This window comes from Ambystoma mexicanum, chromosome 5p (assembly GCF_040938575.1).
Source record: "Ambystoma mexicanum isolate Mex_15411 chromosome 5p, UKY_AmexF1_1, whole genome shotgun sequence".
Taxonomy (NCBI): Eukaryota; Metazoa; Chordata; class Amphibia; order Caudata; family Ambystomatidae; genus Ambystoma; species Ambystoma mexicanum.
The window spans coordinates 501,460,894-501,480,208 of NC_090930.1; the positions used below are offsets into that span (position 1 = coordinate 501,460,894).

General features: G+C 47.9%; 1 protein-coding gene across 2 annotated transcripts in view; it reads right to left on the minus strand.

Annotated features, from left to right (window-relative positions):
- The window catches only part of BRWD3 (bromodomain and WD repeat domain containing 3), a 1,632,068-nt gene that overhangs the window by 782,906 nt on the left and 829,847 nt on the right, over positions 1-19,315 (minus strand). The gene's annotated exons all lie outside the window — the stretch shown is intronic.

The following is a 19,315-nucleotide window of genomic DNA, read 5'->3' on the forward strand; positions in this document are numbered from 1 at the left end:
AAGGCTCTGAGCCAGAGTAATGATTTTGAACTTGTACTTGCGCAAGTACAGACTCAAGAGCCGCAGATTCAGAATGGGAGGTAAACCCCTGTCCTTTTTAGGAACCAGAAAATAAGTTAAGTACCAGTACTTGCCTCATTCCATGCGGGTTACCGGATCGATGGTCCCCCTAGCTAGAAGCTGACAAACCTCTTCCAGTAAAAGGGAGTGTGGAGGCAAGCACTGGTTTGCCTGGGGGTGGCCTGGAGGGTATAGAGCAAAGGGGAGGCAGTAACTTGGTGAGTGACATGTAAGGCCTACGCGTCCGACGTGGTAACAATCCATTTCTTGTCGAACCGGAAAATCCTGCCATCCGTCGGCAGAAAGTGGTGGAATTCCAGTTCACGAGGGATACACACTTGGGGCTGCTGAGGGCATAGCAGAGGCTGACCAGTCTCCTTTAGGAGCAACTCTGCCCCGAAATTTATTTGGATCATGCTGCACTTGCTTGCCAGAGTGAGCTTGTCCTCTGCCCCTGTGGGCGAAGGATCAGAAACCCCTATCCATGTCCGTTGGGACCTCAGGCTGTTTCTGCTGACTGCTAGCCTGAAGCCTGAAACTTCATGAGGGACTCATCTGCCTGTGTCCTGGATAGATTGGTGCCATCAAAGGGCATGTCCAAGTGTTTGGCTTGGACATCTGTGGAAAAACCGGATGTCCTCTGTGAGGGGTCAGAAATGTGAGACAGACACAAAGGTATAGTTTTCTCAAGATTTACCATTTATGAAATGAAAAGGGGTGAGATAAACGCGTATCTTTCCCTATCCTAACAAGGATGGCCCCACCTAGCAAACTACAACTAAAGAAAGATGAAATAGTGTCCAATAAGTCTCTGACCCTCAAACAGACAGCAAAAAGTATATAAGTAATATTTGACTGTCTTCAGTTTAACACAACAGTGTAAACATTCAAATTCAGAAAGTACTCCTTGTGACCAGGGTTGGACCTCTCCTGGATCAATTCAGTAGTACCCTTAGAAAAGATCTGATTCAATGAAGTTCTTTTAAGATCTACACAAAATGTCTTTCCTCCACTGCGTCCTTCTACTTGGTAATGTAAATGTCTCTTTCACCAACACTTGCAAGAAAATCAAAGCAATTGGTATCTTTCACAATATCCTTATTTGTAAGGCAACTGTTTTTCTCTCAAAACACAAGTTCATAAACCAAGGCAATTGTTCTCTTCAGGATGTAAAGCAATTACTTATTTATTGTTAATGTGATTTAGTTTAAACAATAAACTTTACACATATTTACATAAAATCTGATTGTGAAATGCACGAAATATAATTTCTTACAAATCAATACAAATCCAATAATAAAGGAAAAACAATGTATAAAACAATTAATTGTTTCAGGGAGAATCCTCTTCCTGGTCACCCCCCTTCTTGCGTCTTTTGTTCCACGCTTCTTTTCCTTCTTAGAGAAGAGATAAGGGTGAGCTCCTCCAGAGGCCACCGTACCTGGTTGGGGAACAAACCAGGCAGAAGGGACCCCCGTGGAACCAACTACTGACAGGGGAAAAAGGCTTTCGGCTGAAAAAACCCTGATGGTGTATCCGATGTGAAGACTTGATGTTGGAAGTAGGATTCCAGGTAAGTAATGGAGGTCAGCAATATCAGATGGTACACAGTTCACAGAGGAGTGTTCCAGGAAGGCACAGGAACATGAAAAAACTGAATGTAGTAACCAAATGATAAGGAGGGAAACTATAGCAAGAAGGATCAGTTGCAAGGCAAGAAAGGAAGAAGAAAAACGGAACAGGAACGGAAAACAAGAAGCACAGAGGAAAGAGAGGAAATGAGAGCAAGGAAGTACAGGAAGGCACTACAGAAGACTTATTAGGGAGCGAGACTCGACAGCATCTGACCCGACAGAAAGAGGGTTGCAACGCGCCGAGCGGGACGGCTGGCCGTAAGATAAACAAACAGCGGACATCTTGGGAGAACACTAGACCGTGGGTGACGGTCAGTGAGGAAGAAGGAAACTAACCTCTCTGCCACAGTCTCCATAAACTCCAGCGGTTTGCTGTGACATTAACAGTTTGTCAAAATGATAAGAGTAAACAAATTCTTTCCACTACACCTTTTGCCACAAGAACACTTCTTCAAAACACAATCATCTTTCCTGGTCCATTCGCCTGCCAGGACTAACTACTATTGATCCCTTTCCTCGTTTAGTCGCTACCAGGATGAAAACTCCTACCAGTACAATTGGTCTTATGAAAATATCTGTGCCAAGATTCGCCACACCAGTATCCTATGTGAGGAGGGCTGAACAGTGGCTGCCTCTTTTTATAGTCTTGACTCTTGACAATGTGGGTTAAAGGTTTCCCCAAACTGGAAACTCAAGAAAGGAGAATTGCGCCCAAGTTATCTCTTGGCTGCTTCTTTACAGCCTTTTGGCTGTTGCCAATGCAGGTTACAGGTTTCCTCTCAGTTGGTGCCCTTATCGCCTTTTTACTTTATGTGATTGGTATTTAAAATGATTGTTTACTGTTAAATGTCCTGCTTCGAGAGCCCCGGGGTCACCTTTAGTTTCAGGCTAACTCATCAGTATTCTTCCCCGTTACCTGTTGCGGCGGACCTCCTGCGTCCTGCACGCTCTGCTGCCAGCTCTCGTGTAACTTCAGCGAACTGCATGGCTCTTCTCCGGAGCTCTGCCAGCACGGTTGGTCCTCCATGTCTTCTTGAACACCGAAGCACCACAAGTACGGTTGGGAGCGTGACTCCGCTTCGGCTGTCCTTTTTCCGATGCCACTGCGCACACTCTGAAATGTCACACGCCTCCACTTCTCGTGTTGACATCAGCTGGCGTTCTTCCTTCTGCAGCAATCCAGACTGCCTCTGCTTCAGCGGCTACTTCCACGTCTCTCTTCAGCTGATACTCATTCCTGAGTTTAAATGTCCCACTCAGGTGTCCTGCTCTATAAGAACTAGAACGCACATTCTGCTCAATAGCACCTTTGATCCTTACCAATTCTGGACCCTTCTTCCTCGTCCCAGTACCAAAGGCATTATGGATCTTGCAGTCCATAATGGATTGCATAGCAGTTCCATTGGTTTACTCTATTTTACAATATGCCATCACTGCTTCAGGAATAATAGAGGAATCATGAGTTAAAGAGATCAGCAATTACGCCTCATAAGTCCCCTCCCATGTGGTCCTCCCACATAATAGCACCCCCAGGATCAGGTAGTGGCTGCCTTCCCCTGGCCACATGAGAGGCGGCCCATACCAGGGTTGCAGTGATGATCTCACTAGATTCATCACATTTCAGCAATGATTAACTCCACAAACTGTTCCAGGTCCCATCGTCCTAGCCACACAGTTGGCAGTATCTGGGCCTGAATGGAGGATCGGATGTGAAGCCTTCTTGACATCCTTTACCAGGGCTTCAAATCTCTCCCTCATGCCACCTTCAGAGAGGTGCTCCGCAGCCTATGAGATCGAGGACCAAAAGTAAATTTGGCCAAAGCACAGAAAGCACTGATGGATCGCAGGCCCAGGTGACCTGAACAAAAAACGTTCCTTCCCCAGGCATCCAGTCTCTTGCTCTCCCAATGTGGCCACTGTGAGTACCCTGAGGGCATCTTCACTTCTACTCCCCCTGAATCCTCCTCTCAGGTGGCCAGGGAAAGGCCATCACTCCTGGATACCGACACTGTGGGTGGATATGCGAGGGAGGATCACCTGGGTGGAGGGAATCTGGGAGTGGTAGGAAAGGGCCTTTTGGCAAGGCATGGTATCCCCCTTTCCTCAACCCCAGATAACACCCTCAGAGTGAACTGACTGAAATACAAGTTGTGGCTAAGCCAAAAAGACTTTCAAGAAGAAGGTGCACTAAGTATGGATTTGAGATACAGGAGTCCACAAGACTACAGGTTGAGAGAGGAAGAGACCTGTGTTAACCAAGGCCTAAAGGATACAGAGGTACAACAAAGTGCACAGGGTTATCAGTTGTGTGACTGTAATGGTTGGACCGTGTGGTTCGACAACTGTGCCTAAACCGAGGGGCATACTAAGATGCAACTGCTTTTTTTGTTCTCAAACAAACATTTAATTAAAGTATTCACAGAAAACACATTGACATTGCATTATATTACTCAATCACACAATTTGACAGAGACACCCGACATGTCCGGGTGGCTGCAAGTTGACTGAGGCACTGGTAGTAGCCACTTTCCTGTGGGGGCCCCCGATTATAGTTCACTAAACCCCGGTCCCCCTTTGTTGTCAATTCGATCCTCATTGGAGCCAGCGGGTTAGAGGGGGCCCTCTGGTGAGGCATGGGTATTTTTCAGCAGAGTCCATGAATGGCGCCCAGGTGTTCAAGAAGTAGTTCGGGATCCTGTCCGAATAGCCGTTACCTTTTCGGCCACCATAATTTCCCAACACTTTGACCACCATAGGGGGACAGAGGGGCCATCCACGTTTTTACAAAGATGCAACTGCTTTGAAAAACTGTTAAATCAGGTTGGAATCTTGGGGAACAAAGAACCCAAGACCATTTTTGGAAATATCTTGAACTGGGTAAAGAGAAAGCTAAAGAGCTGGAAGAAGCTCAGAACTTTACTTTTGAACACTATTTACTTTGTTGACAATATCCTTACACATTGGCCCTCATTTCGAGTTTGGAGGTAGCCATGGCACTATTTGCGCCATTATGTATTTAAAAAAAGAAAATATATAAAACTCTATTTTGATTCAGCATTATGGATCTCAAAGATTAAAATTAAGGGCAATACAGGGAACGAAGTAAGCGCTCTCCCAATCCAACATTGCCGCGAGTAACAGCATTGCAGCTGACCCGGGTTGCTAGGCAACCAAAGAGCAGAATGACATTAGTCAGGCAGAGACGCGGAAAACATGAGGACGGTTTAGCACGGGACGAATAGTGTTAAGGTAAGCTCGCACGGGGGGCTTAAAAAACAAAGGGGTCTGGCTTATCTCGCCCACATAGTGACATGTGGAGCCTTTCATAAGTTAAATTGGAAAAATATATAATTGTAATACGAGAACGAAAACAAGGAGTTTTAAAACTCCCCTTGTGCCGCGACTACCGCAGAGGATAATCGACAGAGATAGACACACACAATTGCTCACCCCCTTGCTTACTCATAATGACCAACAATCCCATATCAAGGAAAATATGGGAACTAAGGAACATGAGCCAGAGTGAGTCGGTAATCTAAATAATATCAACATAGACAATAGAAAACGTATTATTATTGTCAATGAAGTTTGGGAGAATTATTCTTTTCAAACATCATTCCTTTTAACTTTGTAGATGGACCTGGGATTTAACCCGTGAAATTATTTGAAAGACAAAGAATACTAGTAGCGAACAGCACAATTAGGTAAGGTCAAGTGTCCAGTACATGTTACCATAACAAACGGATTTTTATGGATTTTTACTTCATCTATGGAATATTTATGATAAACAGCAGAATTTAACAACATGTTATTTTTTCTGTGTTTTAATTTATTAATTCATATTTATTTTTTCCTTATTGATCTTTTTTCTCTTTAGCCCATAACACTCCTACCCTTTGCCCCCTCCTCAAAAATGGCCAATCATTTCTTTTCTTTTATGACAATTGCCTTGAATTTCTGAATGTTTGAATGTTCTTTTATGACATGTTAATGATTCTCATATGACGTTAATTTGGGGAAATAATGTTATGTGTTTAAATATTGAAAAATATAATTTTCTTGTTACTCTAACAGCCCTGATTTGAAAAAGATGAGCAAGTCATCGAAACACGTGTAATCACATAGGGCACAAGAAAACCTTGAAATAAACCACAATAAGTGGAGTTTTTTCTGAACACTGAAAAGGGGGTCATTTGTCATCCTTTTCGGTAATAATTGAGCGCATGGGACTGAGTCTATGTAGCAACCCAATAAGTTTCATTTTCATAAAGGGAGTTGAGGAACCAAGTACTCTGTTGTTACTTTCCCATGCGACCCTGAAAAACTAAATCAGAAATATAGCTAAGGGCGCTGAGGTCCAGCCTATGATAACCCCAACCCAATTAGTTCCTCAAAAGATACACTATTTGCGCCATGACTGCCTCCAAACCCGGGTCCGTGTCCGGTCTGGGTGAATGAGGACTTACCGGGACATTCCGACCTGTGCGGACCTGGTAAGTCCCCATTCACCCGACCATTCCCCATTCCCATTTGAGCCCCCATAGGGCTCAATGGGAATGGAGAAGGTGCTAATTACGGGCCTGCTATTAGCAGGCCCGTAATTAGCGCCCTGGTCCCTTAGCGGGACCCATAAAGAACGTGTGGTCTGACCACACGTATCTTAAGAGACTTCGGAATTGGGCGGTAAGGGATTACCGGCACCGGTCTCCTTACCGTTGCCCGGTATCCCTTACCGCCCAACTCATAATGACCCCATTGTCTAGATTTAGTTGTAAGGGCAAGCACAGCTTTTGGGGAAAGGCAGCCTTTTTATTTGAACTTACTGACTTTGACTATCCTTAGTTTTCATCAGGTAGGGAAATCCCATCTTAGTGCAGAGCAAGTAAGGCCTTAAACCACCCTAACAAACCAGAAAATGAAAGCTTTTTGTAGAAAAGTAAATCTGTTGTCTGTGTCTTACTTCATGATGTTTTCACAGGGCAAAGGGGGTCAAGATGTTCTTTTGGGCACAGGATTTAGTTTGTTATTTGCGGAACCTCCAGTGACTGGACAGCTGCTCACTGTTGACATGAAATGAAGAAGACTTATGCGGAGCAGGCGACCTCAGGAGACCTCCAGGGAGCAAAGAAGACAGAATTCAATTGGTGTCATTACGGTAAAGCAGCAACAGGCGTTCTTCGATTGGCAAACAAAGGAGCAGGCCCTGCACAGCTTCTGTTGGGGCTGCAAGGCTGAAGTAGGAGTCGTGTAGAAAAAGTTGAAGATCCTCCAAGTTCAAGGATACGCTGATAATGGTTACGGTTGCAGTAGGCATTTGGCAGGGAAAAGGGTTTTCCATACATAGAAATTCCGCACCCAAGAAGGCAGAAAGAAGGCCAAAGGACAACATGTACAAAGGACAGTAAAAAATCTTGTGGCACAGCAATTTTATATGTTACAGTTTAGTGCATTAAGCAGTAAAATAAGTAAAAAAGTAAAAGTAAAAAAGTGCGCAAGTAAAGTCAAAAACACGGTACACAAATATCCACTGCCACCAGCCCATCCTGGAGACATTGTAACTGTAACAATAAAGTTCCAAAAGAAAGATTTTGAAGCATATCACTTACCCTAACCATACTTCATTTACTTTTAAGGTGATGTTTGTTTGTTTATCTATTTGATAGTGCGCCCCAAGCCCTTGGGTAGCTGTTCGCAACAATACAAGTAGACTCGAAACTTAGTTACAGTGCCTGACACAGGCTATTACAAAAACAGAGGTAACTTACAACAAATGATACAAATTAAACAGTACATAAAGGATCGTAATGGGTAAGCATTAGAAGAATACCGTCTTAGCATATGTATAACATGATCGGCTAGATAAGGGTGATGTGTGCAGCTTTAAAAAATAAAATAAATTCACTAAGGGAGATATACTCTCCCAGTACTGATAAGTGTTAGGGACTGATCAGTTACCCCATAGAAATGAGCACAAAGCAAGGGAAGTAAAGCTTTCCTCAAAATGTCAGGTGTGGAGAGTCAGAAGGAGGATGCAGACACTTCAGGGACATGGTTCACAATAATTGTATTAACGTAAGATAAGGCCTAACTTTCCCGGTCTCAATGGATGGTCCCTGCGTCAGTTGTGAATGTCCAAAGGAAAACATCTGCTGTCCAAAAACTACCCTTACTGACACTACAACTATGTAAACTAACTACTATGTGGAGAAGAACTCCCTTCTCCTGAGGGTACTTCTAGTACGAGTCTGCAGGATTCTTCACTAATAGGAAATCCTTAAATAGTCTCTTGCGATTTCTTGCATAAGTCGCTGTAATTCTTCAAGTGCAGTTTGTTGTTTTCCCTTCTCTTTAGAACTCCCTTTTGGGTTCCTTAAGTCAGTACAGCTATTCTCTCTTGGCCAATTGTCGTTTTGTTTACTCTAGTCTATTAACCTCTTGTTTAGCTTCACTTGTCTAATTTCTTAAACTCAGATTCACCGTAATGTCTCCTTTGTATATTCTCTTCTTTTTGTATAAGTTGGCTTGTGACTCTACGCATTTCCCAGGGTATTGTTATCCTCAATAGGTTTCTCTGTGTATTATTATTTTTCCTTTTTTATTATTTCCTCTCATATCCCCATAGATTAAAGTAATTTACTCTCTGGGGAACTTTATCTCCTGACTTCTACTGAGACAAGTTATTTCCTTAACATGATGATTGCTTCTTGGCAGCACATTATACTCATTCTCCCCATTACCTTCTATTATGCAGGGAAACACTTTCGGGAGCCTTGAGCCTTTGGGACATCTAGTCTCGTCTCCTGTTGTCAAAGTATGCAGTTCAGCGCTGTGCTTCTCCTTCAGCTTTGTGACGATTCAAGGGATATCGTCACTTCTCCCAGGGGGGGGGGGGGGGGACTTCCCTATGAGGCTAGAGAGGTGAGCCTGCTACCCAATAGATCCACCCCCTAGGGGTGGTGGAAAGCAGGACCTTATAGGAATAAGGACTCCCGCTCTGTGAAGGAAATCCCTAAACAGGTTTCCCTTCAGACAACGTCCCTATCAAAAACCCCTGATAACACTACTGTCTGTTATAGTACTGAGAAGAGTTGGCCCCAAGGAGACAAACATTATCTCAACAACAGTAAAGAAGGACTTTGACTTTAAGCTGGGGAGGATCATGCCACAGGAAATAAAGAGCGAGAAAGGACCGAGAAATAGAGGGAGCAGCCGGCGTGAAGCCAGCCCAGCAACTTCGAAACTGGGAACACTAAGCTGCAGTAATGCTGATCCCCAATGGTGGGGACATCCAAGAACGGTCAGCGCTGCAGTGGAAGACAAGCTATTGACCAGTGGAAGAGTGGAAAAAAGCCATCAGTGGCATGACCTGAGGGAGGTGGACCCAGTGTTCCTGTAATTGCACCAGAGCCGTTTGGCCCAATTCCCTGCGGAGCCGCAAGGACAAAGTGGGGAGCGGAGTGAAGGAAGCGGGAAGCGCAGGAGCAATGCATGTCAGCCCCATCACCCCAGGAAGAACCGGCGACGCAGTGGCGACAGGTAAGGGGAGTATCGGGAGACCCGGTAGGGGCTTGGGGCAGCTCAAGAGTCAAGAGAGCCTCAGGAGTAATCCCCCCTCATCTCAGTAGTGACAACCAGAGAATCAAGTGTCAACAGAACCTTGGGAGTAATATCCCTCATTACAGATGAGACTCCCTGGACCGGGGGTCTCACCTCTATCCATACTTGCAGCTCGGTCCAGCCCTACACCTCTCCCCTCCAACACAGAGCATGCAGAGCGATGAGAGTGTGTTGCCGTATTGGACTGACCTTTCAGGAGCTCCCTGGACTGGGAGTCATTCATCTGTATCCATTGTTGGAGCCCAGCCCAGCCCTACACCTCTCCCCTCCGTCGCGGAGCGCGCAGAGTGTTTTGCCGTGTTGGGTGTTTGGGCAGATTAGCAGACTGTGGTTCCTCTACTCTTCGCCCGGCACATGCTCGTCGCTACATCCGCATGAATCCTGGCTTCAGCTGTCGCCCGGACGCTGCAGCACGTACCCTCGCAGTCTACCTCAAGTAAGGCATCCATCCTTGCTCAGAATTGCTTCACTATGTATGCCCCTTCTCCCTGGCGTCGGCGGCACCGTTGTGGGCCCTTTGCATCTGCCCTCCCTACACTTACAATGTGGTGTCGGCTTCTGCTTTCATTCGCTGCACCATTGTTGTATATATTCAGCAAGGCGTACTTGGCGCCGCAACAATACGGCCTGCATCCGTGTGCTTTGACCTTACACTGCCTGCAACTCCACCTGGGCCTGGGCCTCCATTGCTGCCTGTACTTCATCTGTACCTCTCGTTGGCCTCGTCTTTGTCTGCTGAAATATTGCTCACATCTTATGGAGCCCCTTCCTCAACTACAGCAGTACCTACTTTGTTCCTAATTCCACTGGTGCCTCACCAGCCTCATCAACACCACTACGTTTGTGCACACTGAAATTATTTCATTTCAATTGTGACTTTGAACTCTGATTCTCTGTGCCGCCTTGTTGCTGCTCCAATATTCTGTTAGTGCTGCCTGTTGTGCAATTTTAATGCTAGGCCCTCTATACCATTATTTTAATAACAAATATGGGCCTGTTGGCTCTACTCAATAGCTTGCATCTTCACTGTATTTTTGAATACCATACCTACATGCTTTAAATCACTGTTTTGTTACCAAAAGTTTCATTTTGGTTGTATGTTGAAAATTAAATCCTGTTAAATTCACTAATACTGCTACGCATCTTTACCTATAGGTGAATTTTATATCTGAGTACTATTGTAAAATACTGCTATGGCATTGGCTAGGCCTTCCTTTAACCAACTATCACTCCTGGTGGCTATTTTTATTGGCTATGCTTCCTTACATGTAACATTTTTGTGCTCTCCTGCTGCCTGTTGTAAACGAGGACCTTTCCCTCTTACTCTGTCATTTACTGTTTTCATTTGGGCCGAATTGTGTTGGTTGGAGCTTAATAGTCAGGCCGATGGAGGAGGCCTGTAGCGGGTGCACATAGGGTGTGTGCCTGAGGTGCCTGTGCTCCAAAGAGGAGCAGAGATCGTGGGCAGCGGTGGTGCAGGGAGTCCGACTTTGGGACTTGCGTGTGGAGCAGGAGACCGGAAAAACAGGCACACCCACAGTGGCGTTGCAGTCTCAGGGGTGACGGTGGCCCAGCCCTGCAAGACCTGGTGGGGCCAGAGGGTAGGGCCCTTTGTTACGCTCACCTGGTCTCTGTGGGGACATTGGGGCACGGCTTCAGCCCTCCCAAGAAGTAGGACCCCCCGATCTGCTTCCTCCCGCTGCTGCTGCGATGAATTGGAACCCTGCTCCTGCGTAAATATGAGAGGACATAAGTTTACTAGCCTATGAGTGAATTCCCTCTCAAAACCTTCCTCCCATATTGTGGTGAACATGCATCATCCCATTAAGGCTCACCTGTAGATTATTAAGGGCGATCTCTCCGCCCTGCTACTTCTGGCAGGGGCGAATGTAGAATGAGGACTGAGTTCTTTCACTGGTCCTTTATATGTGGTGTCCAGTCCAGCTGCGACGTTTCAACGCCTTTCTGGTAAGTGTCTTTCTGTTTTCTGTTAGTCATGGAGTATTGGTATTGTCTTGTTCTCAGCCTGTTGTCAACTCTGTAACAATGTCTATCTTTCTCCCCACATAGGTATGATTGCGGTCCAGCAGAGCAACAGAGCCCAAAGTGGCTCCTGATGAGGAACGAAGGATTCTGCGGCGGTCCGGCAGCAGGTAAGTGTGCGTTTAAGGACAAGCGTGAAGAATTTAGCAAGCGCAATCTTAAACTGCAGGTTCGTATGTCTAACCTGGTCTTTTGTTCTTTTACAGGGTCCGCCTTTGTGGAAGAAGAGGAAGCCATGCTGCGGAGTCCAGAGCTGGAGTTCGGTGTGCCGGAGATGAAGAAGATGTTGTGCCCAGAGCTGAAGTCCTACGATCCAGAAGGAATGGATGCCAGCCTCAGCGGTTATGGATGCAGGTGTAAGCCGACTCCAAGAGGTAAGCGTAGGGACAGGAGACTGGATTCTCAAGGTAAGTGCTAGTTAACCCAGGCAGCGGTGAGCAAATGCAGATTAACGTGAAGCGTGTGCCTTGGGATTGAGCTGGCTTTTCTAGCTGAGCTCTTAAGGCCACGCCCACTAGCTCAGTCCTGCTTGCAGCACCCTGCCACTCCTTGAAGTTGCACATGCAGCTGAAGATAGATAGAAGGACACACAGGAACTGGTTACACACAAGTGGAAAGTTCTTGAAAGCACTCCTGCCCATAATAACAGAGTCTTGCTAATGTTTTTCCATGAGCCTGGCGCCAAAGTCGCCAGGACTGAGTCCAACCGGGCCCCCAATGTATAAACGTCCCAAAGGGACGTGCGTGAACCATGGTGTCCCTTGCTCCCGCCACCTGATGGTACCACTCCTGTGATCCTGGGCAAGAGGTTATGACACCCTTGCGAGTAAGCTGTGGTCACACTAAGGAAGGCCCTTTCCACAGAGATACTTCCTTGCCGGCCTGCTATAGGCATTAGGCAACAAAGGCAAGTTATTATCTGTACGGGATGGCCGGTGGATAGTGACAGTACACCCTTTCTTCTACATCATGCCAACTGTGCAGCCCTTAGTGAGGGGAAACTAACATGGCTTCAGGGGAAGTCTCATAAGAAAACTAAGGTGAGGAGGCAGACTTTTTCTCACCACGTGGCAGACAACAAAAGCCAGGAGACGGGTGTGCATCAGTACCCTGTGATGGCTGTGTTGAGTAGGATAGAGAAATCGATGTCACAGTTGTAAATTAAAATTGATAAAATGAGTGAGAAAGTGGCCCAGTTGGAGACAAGGACTGCCAGGTTACAACAGAGAACTAACAAAATGGATCAACAATGTTCTCAAATCTTACCATTGGTTGAGCAGACAGATGTGGCTGCAGTGGCTGCAGGGATTAAAGGAAATCAATGGAGTCAAGAATGAAACACTTAGGAAATGCGGCAGAAGCTACGCAGCTGCAGATCATATGTCTACCAAAGGGAGTGGAAGGAGATGACCCCATTAGTTTTATTGCCAACTGGCTCCCAGAAGTGTTGGATTTGGAGGTGGAGGAGGACCCCAAATATGTGCTATTGTATGAAGTCCCTCCACCTCTAGTCCTTCTTTAAATCCATCTGCAGGTCTGGCACTCAGTCAGGTTCGCCGATGCTCGCGATAGGGAGAGACTCATGAAAGCCACAGTAGCCAAAAAGTCTTTTACATTCCGGGAACAAGAAATCCTTCCAGGCAAGAGGGGTTAAGGCAGGACTGCTGCGACCGGCTAAAGGAACAAGTTACTTACCTGTAACTATTGTTCTCCAGCATGGGTCGGGCATGGATTCACATGCTCATGAATATTCCCTGTCATCGGGCTGGGAATTTTCTGTAAAAGAAAAAACTGTTTCACTTTCACTTAAAAACTGTACTTCTCCGAAAAACCAATCACTGTCTTCTCGGTCATACTGCCCCCATCCACTGACAGTCCTCTCCCTAAAACCCTCCTCTGGCAGCCATCTTCAGATTTGTTAAGTTCGTAAAGTGGCAGTATGACCAAGAAGAGCCGCAGATAGGTCAGAGGGAGGGTTTGCATGTGAATCCATGCCAGACCCATGCTGGAGAAAAATAGTTACAGGTAAGTAACTTGTTCCTTTTCCACCATGGGGTCTGGCATGGATTCACATGCTCATGAATAACGAATACATAGCAGTACACTACACAACCACGGGAGGTGGCAAGGCTCAACAGAAGCAATTACTCTTACCTCTAGAATAGGCTCACCTCAAGCAAACAGGTTGCATAGCACTGCCTGGCCCGCTCAGGCATTCTCCTAGGATTTCTCCCTGGAATCTCTGTCGATGCAGTAGAATTTTGTGAAGGTGTGTGTGGACCTCCACGTAGCAGCCCTGCAGATGTCCAGCAGGCACACACCAGATAGGAACACTGCTGTCACAGCTATCGCTCTGGTGGAGTGTGCTCTCAGATGGCTAGGCAGCGGTCGGTTCGCCAACCGATGCCAGTGCGTGATGCAGCTGGAGAGCTACCTTAAAATGGAAGCCTTGTACAAGGCGTTCCCTTGGTTCACAGGACCAAAGTTCATGAACAGTTGAGAAGTTTCCGAAAATGCGTGCACGTAGAACTTCAGGGCACAAGCAACGTCCAGGGAGTGCAAGGACCTCTCTGCCGGAGACAAAGGTTTTGGGAAAAAAAACAGGTAACACCAAAGGCTTGTTGAGGTGGCATTCCGACGGAACCTTCGGCATGAAAGAGGGGTGCGTACGCAGCACCACCATCGATTCGTGGAAAGTCAGGTACGGTTGCTTGCTCTGGATCTCACCTACCCTTCTGGCAGAGGTGATGGCCACAAGGAAAGCCGTTTTCCACGAGAGGAACTTGATACAATGACTCGAAGGGGGCCACCATGAGCCTCGTCAGAACTACATTGAGTTCCCACGCTGGGGCAGGAGCCTTCACCGGCAGGAAAGATCTGAAAAGTTCTTTGAGAAACTCCTTGATGATCTCCCTGGTGACCTGGTGTAGCGGGTGATAGCTGCCAGATGTACCTTGATGGAAGCATGTGCCAGTCCTGCTTTGGCCAAGGATAGAAAGTACAGAAGTATCTGTGGGGCCATGACCATCATAGGGGTAATCTTCTGTGACCGGCACCACCCAACAAAATGCTTCCACTTGTGATCATAGCATTTCAAGGTCGACAACACCTTGGTCTTGGCGAGGACCTGCTTGCAGTCTGCTGGCACTGCATACCCTCCAAACTCTAGGGCTGCAGGAGCCAAGCCCTCAGGTTCACTGAGTGTGTTCAAGACTTGTAGCAGAAGAGGGAATGCACACAGAAACAGCACTTCCAACGGCAAGGAGAACATGTCCCACAGGCTCCTCGGTTGGTGGAATCTGCTGGCGAACTTAGAGTTTACCGCCGCAGCACAAAGATCAATCTCGGGACTGCCCCACTTGACGAATAGGCGGTCCACCTGATCCCGACAAAGCTCCCACTTGTGGCAACTGAGGGAATCTGCAATGGTGTTCTCGACTCCCGCCAGGTGGAGAGGAATGAGGAACATCCCCTGTCTGACGGCCCAGCACCACAAGTCCTGCACTTCCTTCGAGAGCACTGGGGAATAGAGTGCCCTCCTGCTTCCTGATGTAAAACATGGTGGTGGTGTTGTCCGTGAAGATCCTCACCACCTTGCCTTTCAGAGACGGGCGGAACGACTTGAGGTCCCAGAACACTGCCCGTAGCTCCAGGATGTTGATATGATGGCCCTTCTCCTCCGCCAACCACATGTTTCTGGCGTGCAGACGTCCGGTATGCGCTTCCCATACCTCTAGGGAGGCACCCATCGTGACCGTCTCCTGGTATGGCAGGATTTGAAATCCTGTGCCTTGGGCGACATTGGTGCGAATGCCCCACCACACTATCGCCTGACGGAACTCGTCGTTGAGCAAGATCTTGTCCGTGAAGCTTGCTGACACCTGTATCCAACGGGCGTCCAGGAATCCCTGAAGAGGTTGCATGTGCAACCTGCAGAGCAGGACGAGGTGGTGCTGGGCCGTCAGACAGGATGACATCATGCCCATTAACGACTTGATGGCCTGTACCGTACCTTCCCTAGAATGGCTGCTATCCTGTCCTCGGAGGGTGATGCCAGGCAAGACATCGTATTGAGTCTGGTGCCCAGGAACAGGATGTTCTGTGATGGCATCAAAAACAACTTTGGATAGTTGACAGAGAATTCCAGATTCGTCAGAAGCCGGACGGTCGCCTCAGTGTGTCTGTCGGCCAGCTCCTGCGAGCCAGTGTGGATCAGCCAGTCATCCAGGTACGGGTATATGTGTATGCCCCGTAGACGTAGATGGGCCGCCACTGGTGCAAGGCATTTTGTGAACGCTCTGGGGCCGACTTCAAGCCGAAAGGTAGAGGCTTAAACTGGTAGTGCTGCCCCTGCACCACGAATCACTGGAACTTTCGATGTTTCCTGTGAATGGGGACGTGGAAGTAGGTTGCAGCATGGCCCATACCTCTTCTAGGAGCTGAGGGTTGTGCTGCTCCTGACAGGCAGTCAGAGGGATCCGCTGACACCTGCGTTGAAACTCCAGGGTGTATCCTGGGGCAAAACCATCCAGCACTCATCTGTCGGTGATGATCTTTCTCCACTCGCTGATGAACCTGGTCAGCCAGCCCCCCACCGGGGTACACGAGTGGGAGCCCGACATCCCAGCCAGTTCAGGCCTGCTTTGGCGCCGGCGTCCTGCCCTGCGGGCGATGGTGATGCTGTCCTCTGCTACCGTTGTCCTGGGAATGGCCTCTGTACGATTCCCGAGTTGTGGATCTGGAAGGCTGGCGGTAGGTCTGCTTGACATTCCACTGGAGGAGCGAAAAGAAAAGCAGTGTGGCTGGAGGGTGCCCAAGGAACGGGCCGTCTCCATACGCGCTTTGATGGCCTGGGGGGACTCGTCAACCACTTTCCCAAATAGGTTATCTCAGCCGAAGGGCAGGTCCAGTACCTTAGCTTGGAACTCCTGGTGGAAATTCGTGGCCAGCATTGGGGACAAAGGCAGGCACTGTTCCCCATTTGCCGGAACCTCATGTCGGCGACGTCCAATGCCACTGTGATGGCGTGATCAGAAGCTACCTCTCCTTCCTGGAAGAGAGCGACCGCCTCTCTCTTCTTATCATCGGGGAGGAACTCCAGATTAGGTCCCAGCTTGTACCACAACTCCCTGTTGTACCTGGAGAGGATCATCAGTGCGTTGGCCGTCTTCATAGTGGACGCTGCAGTGAAAATCACCTTCTTTTTCATGGTGTCCATCCTCTTCCCCTTGCTGTCTGGAGGGACCAAAGACAATGAGGATGGGTTGCCCGACCGTTTCCTCACGGCCGCCGATAAATGGCTGCCACCTCAGGGCGCAGAGTCCGGTGCCCGCTATTTCTTCTCCAGCCTAGCCCGTTTGACTGGAGCTGTGCAAGGGTTCTTCATGAGGGCCAGGCCGTCTTCGAAAACATCGTCCAAAAGGGGTACCGCCATGACTGTCTTTCTCTTGGCCTCGCGCCTCTGGTACAAGAAGCCCTCCTTCTTTGTTTCCTCAGCACTAGCTGGAATAGCTATGAGGCTCTTGAGATCATGGAGTGGAACGATCCCATCTCATCAGGTGGAGACACCCCATGTGGAGAAACCAAATTTGGAGAATTGCTGCCCCTGTACCCGTGTCTGGGTCTGCTGGGGGAGAAGGTACCCGATGTGATGGCAGAGGTTGAAATGGGTGTGTCGGATGACGCTTCTTCTTCTTTGCAGGAGGCTGATCGGGGTCCTGGGATGCCCCAGGTTCCAGAGCCGGAGGTATCCTCATCTGTATCTCTGACACCAAGATGTGCAGGGTTGACAGAATATCCATGGAAATGTCCCTCGGCTGAGAAGGCAGTATAGGAACACTAGGACGTGCGCCGTCGTCTTCCTCTTCAACGTCCTTGTGGGCCATGTGCAAGGACTCCTGTTCTTTGTCATCCGTGAACGAGACCTCCATGGCTTGGGCCACGGCCTGGGATGGCTGGTTTGGGCCTCCTTGTCCTCTCCCTTTTTTAACCCCTGGGGTCTTGAACCAGGGCCTGAGCTGGTTTACCCCCTTCTGGTGTGCCAGCAGACTTTGCCAAAGTCTCTACGGCAATGTTGCACCTTGGGGGTAGGGAGACCTTCTAAGCTGCGGGTGCTAACTGCGCAGGGTCAGCACCCTTAGCTGTCGTGGCAGTAGTAGTCGCTAACACCATCACCGACAAGGTCTTCGACTGTGCCGATTGGCCCTGCTTGGGCTGTTTGTCCTTCTCCTCCGTCCGCGGCTTCTTGGATTTCTCACTAAGTTTAGCTGGGATTAGATGACATCCTTTTCGAGGATGAGCTCGATTGCCGGCTGGCAATGGAGGCGGACGGTGATGCTGATCGCGCCTTATCCACCTAGCGAACCTAGTGGACCCGAAACTTGCGGTTCTTGGCCTCATCTTGGGCCCCCATGGATGAGGTAGGCTCAAAGGACTTGGAAGATCGCTCCTCGGAATGGCCGGTCCTGGGTGATGCATGACCATGTTCAGAGCATGGGTCAGAGGTCTTGGCGTTGAGCCACGCCGCCAGTCTACTGTTCCTGTCCCTCATTGTAATCTTGGACAACTTGAGGCAAATATGACACTCCACCTCATTGTGGTCCGGGTGCAGGCAGTAGAGGCCTTGCAGGTGCTTGTCCCCCATAAACACGTTCCGCATGCCACATTTGGTGCAGGGCCTGAACTGGCTCCTTCCCTCCTTCTTCTCCGTCATGGCCGGAGGGCGTGAAATAGGCCTAATGGCCTTCCAGAATCTTCGACGGATCTCCGCTGTCGTAAGATGAGAAAAGAGCACACGGGCTACTTTGAAACAAAAATAGAACTTTTTCCGTTGGAAAAAACATACAAATAGCTCAGAGAGCAAACTCAAGGACTGAAGATTGCTGCCAGAGGAGGGGCTTAGGGAGATGACTGTCTTTGTATGGAGGCAGTATGGCCAAGAGGACATTGATTGGTTTAGAGGATAAATATAGTTTTTAAGTGAAAGTGAAACAGTTTTTTCTTTTACAGAGTATTCCCAGCCTGACGACAGGGAATATTCATGAGCATGTGAATCCATGCCAGACCCCATGCTGGAGAACTAAGGGTTGGGAACCAGAGGAAATACATTTTTTGGGATGTCGAAAGTGCTGATAAACTGTTGGAAATTGTACCTGTGAAGTCAACACTCAGTCTGGACAAGGAAGGAGGTGTCTTAGTGCCTGGTGTGTCTCCCTAAGTACTGGTATCTCCTGGTTCCACGATGTATGACATTCCATTTTCCCAATGGCACTAGAGGCCTCTGACGAAGTGTCTAGATTACAATTTGACGAATGTCAGGTTACAAGTGATTGTGGTTCTGTTAATATACATGTTGTGCCATGCACTGCTATTCATATATTCGCTGTTGTGGTCCACACCTGGTGGGAGTTTATAGGTGGGAGAGGCCGGCAGGAAGAGAGGAGTGAGCAGCGTGAGTGGTTAACATTAATATTAAATTTGTGCAATAAGTTATTCCCCCCTCACTGGAAAGAGGACTGGCTCTGTGTCTCATTAGGACAATGGGTAGGGGCTTCATGTTGCTGTTTCTGAGTCACCGACTTGTAGGGTGCAATAAAAAAAAAAAAAATTGTAAATAGGAATACTGGACAGAACAGCTACAACACAATTGAGCTCCTTCATTGAACTGCACAACATTTTGGGTGACCAGCAGACTGGCTTTAGACCAAACTGAAGCACTGAGCTGGCGCTTATAGATATAAAAGATGCACTATCGAAGATTATCAATGATAACGACTGAGGACTATTAATGTTCCTAGGTGTATCATCCACATTTCACTCCTTAACCCATTCCATACTAGTTAACCACATTAAAGAAACTGTGCACATGTCTGATAAAGCTATAAATTGGCTATTGTCCTTTATTACCAATGGATACTCTACGGTAAAAATGGGCAACACCAATCACGGGTTGAAGAAGTGGA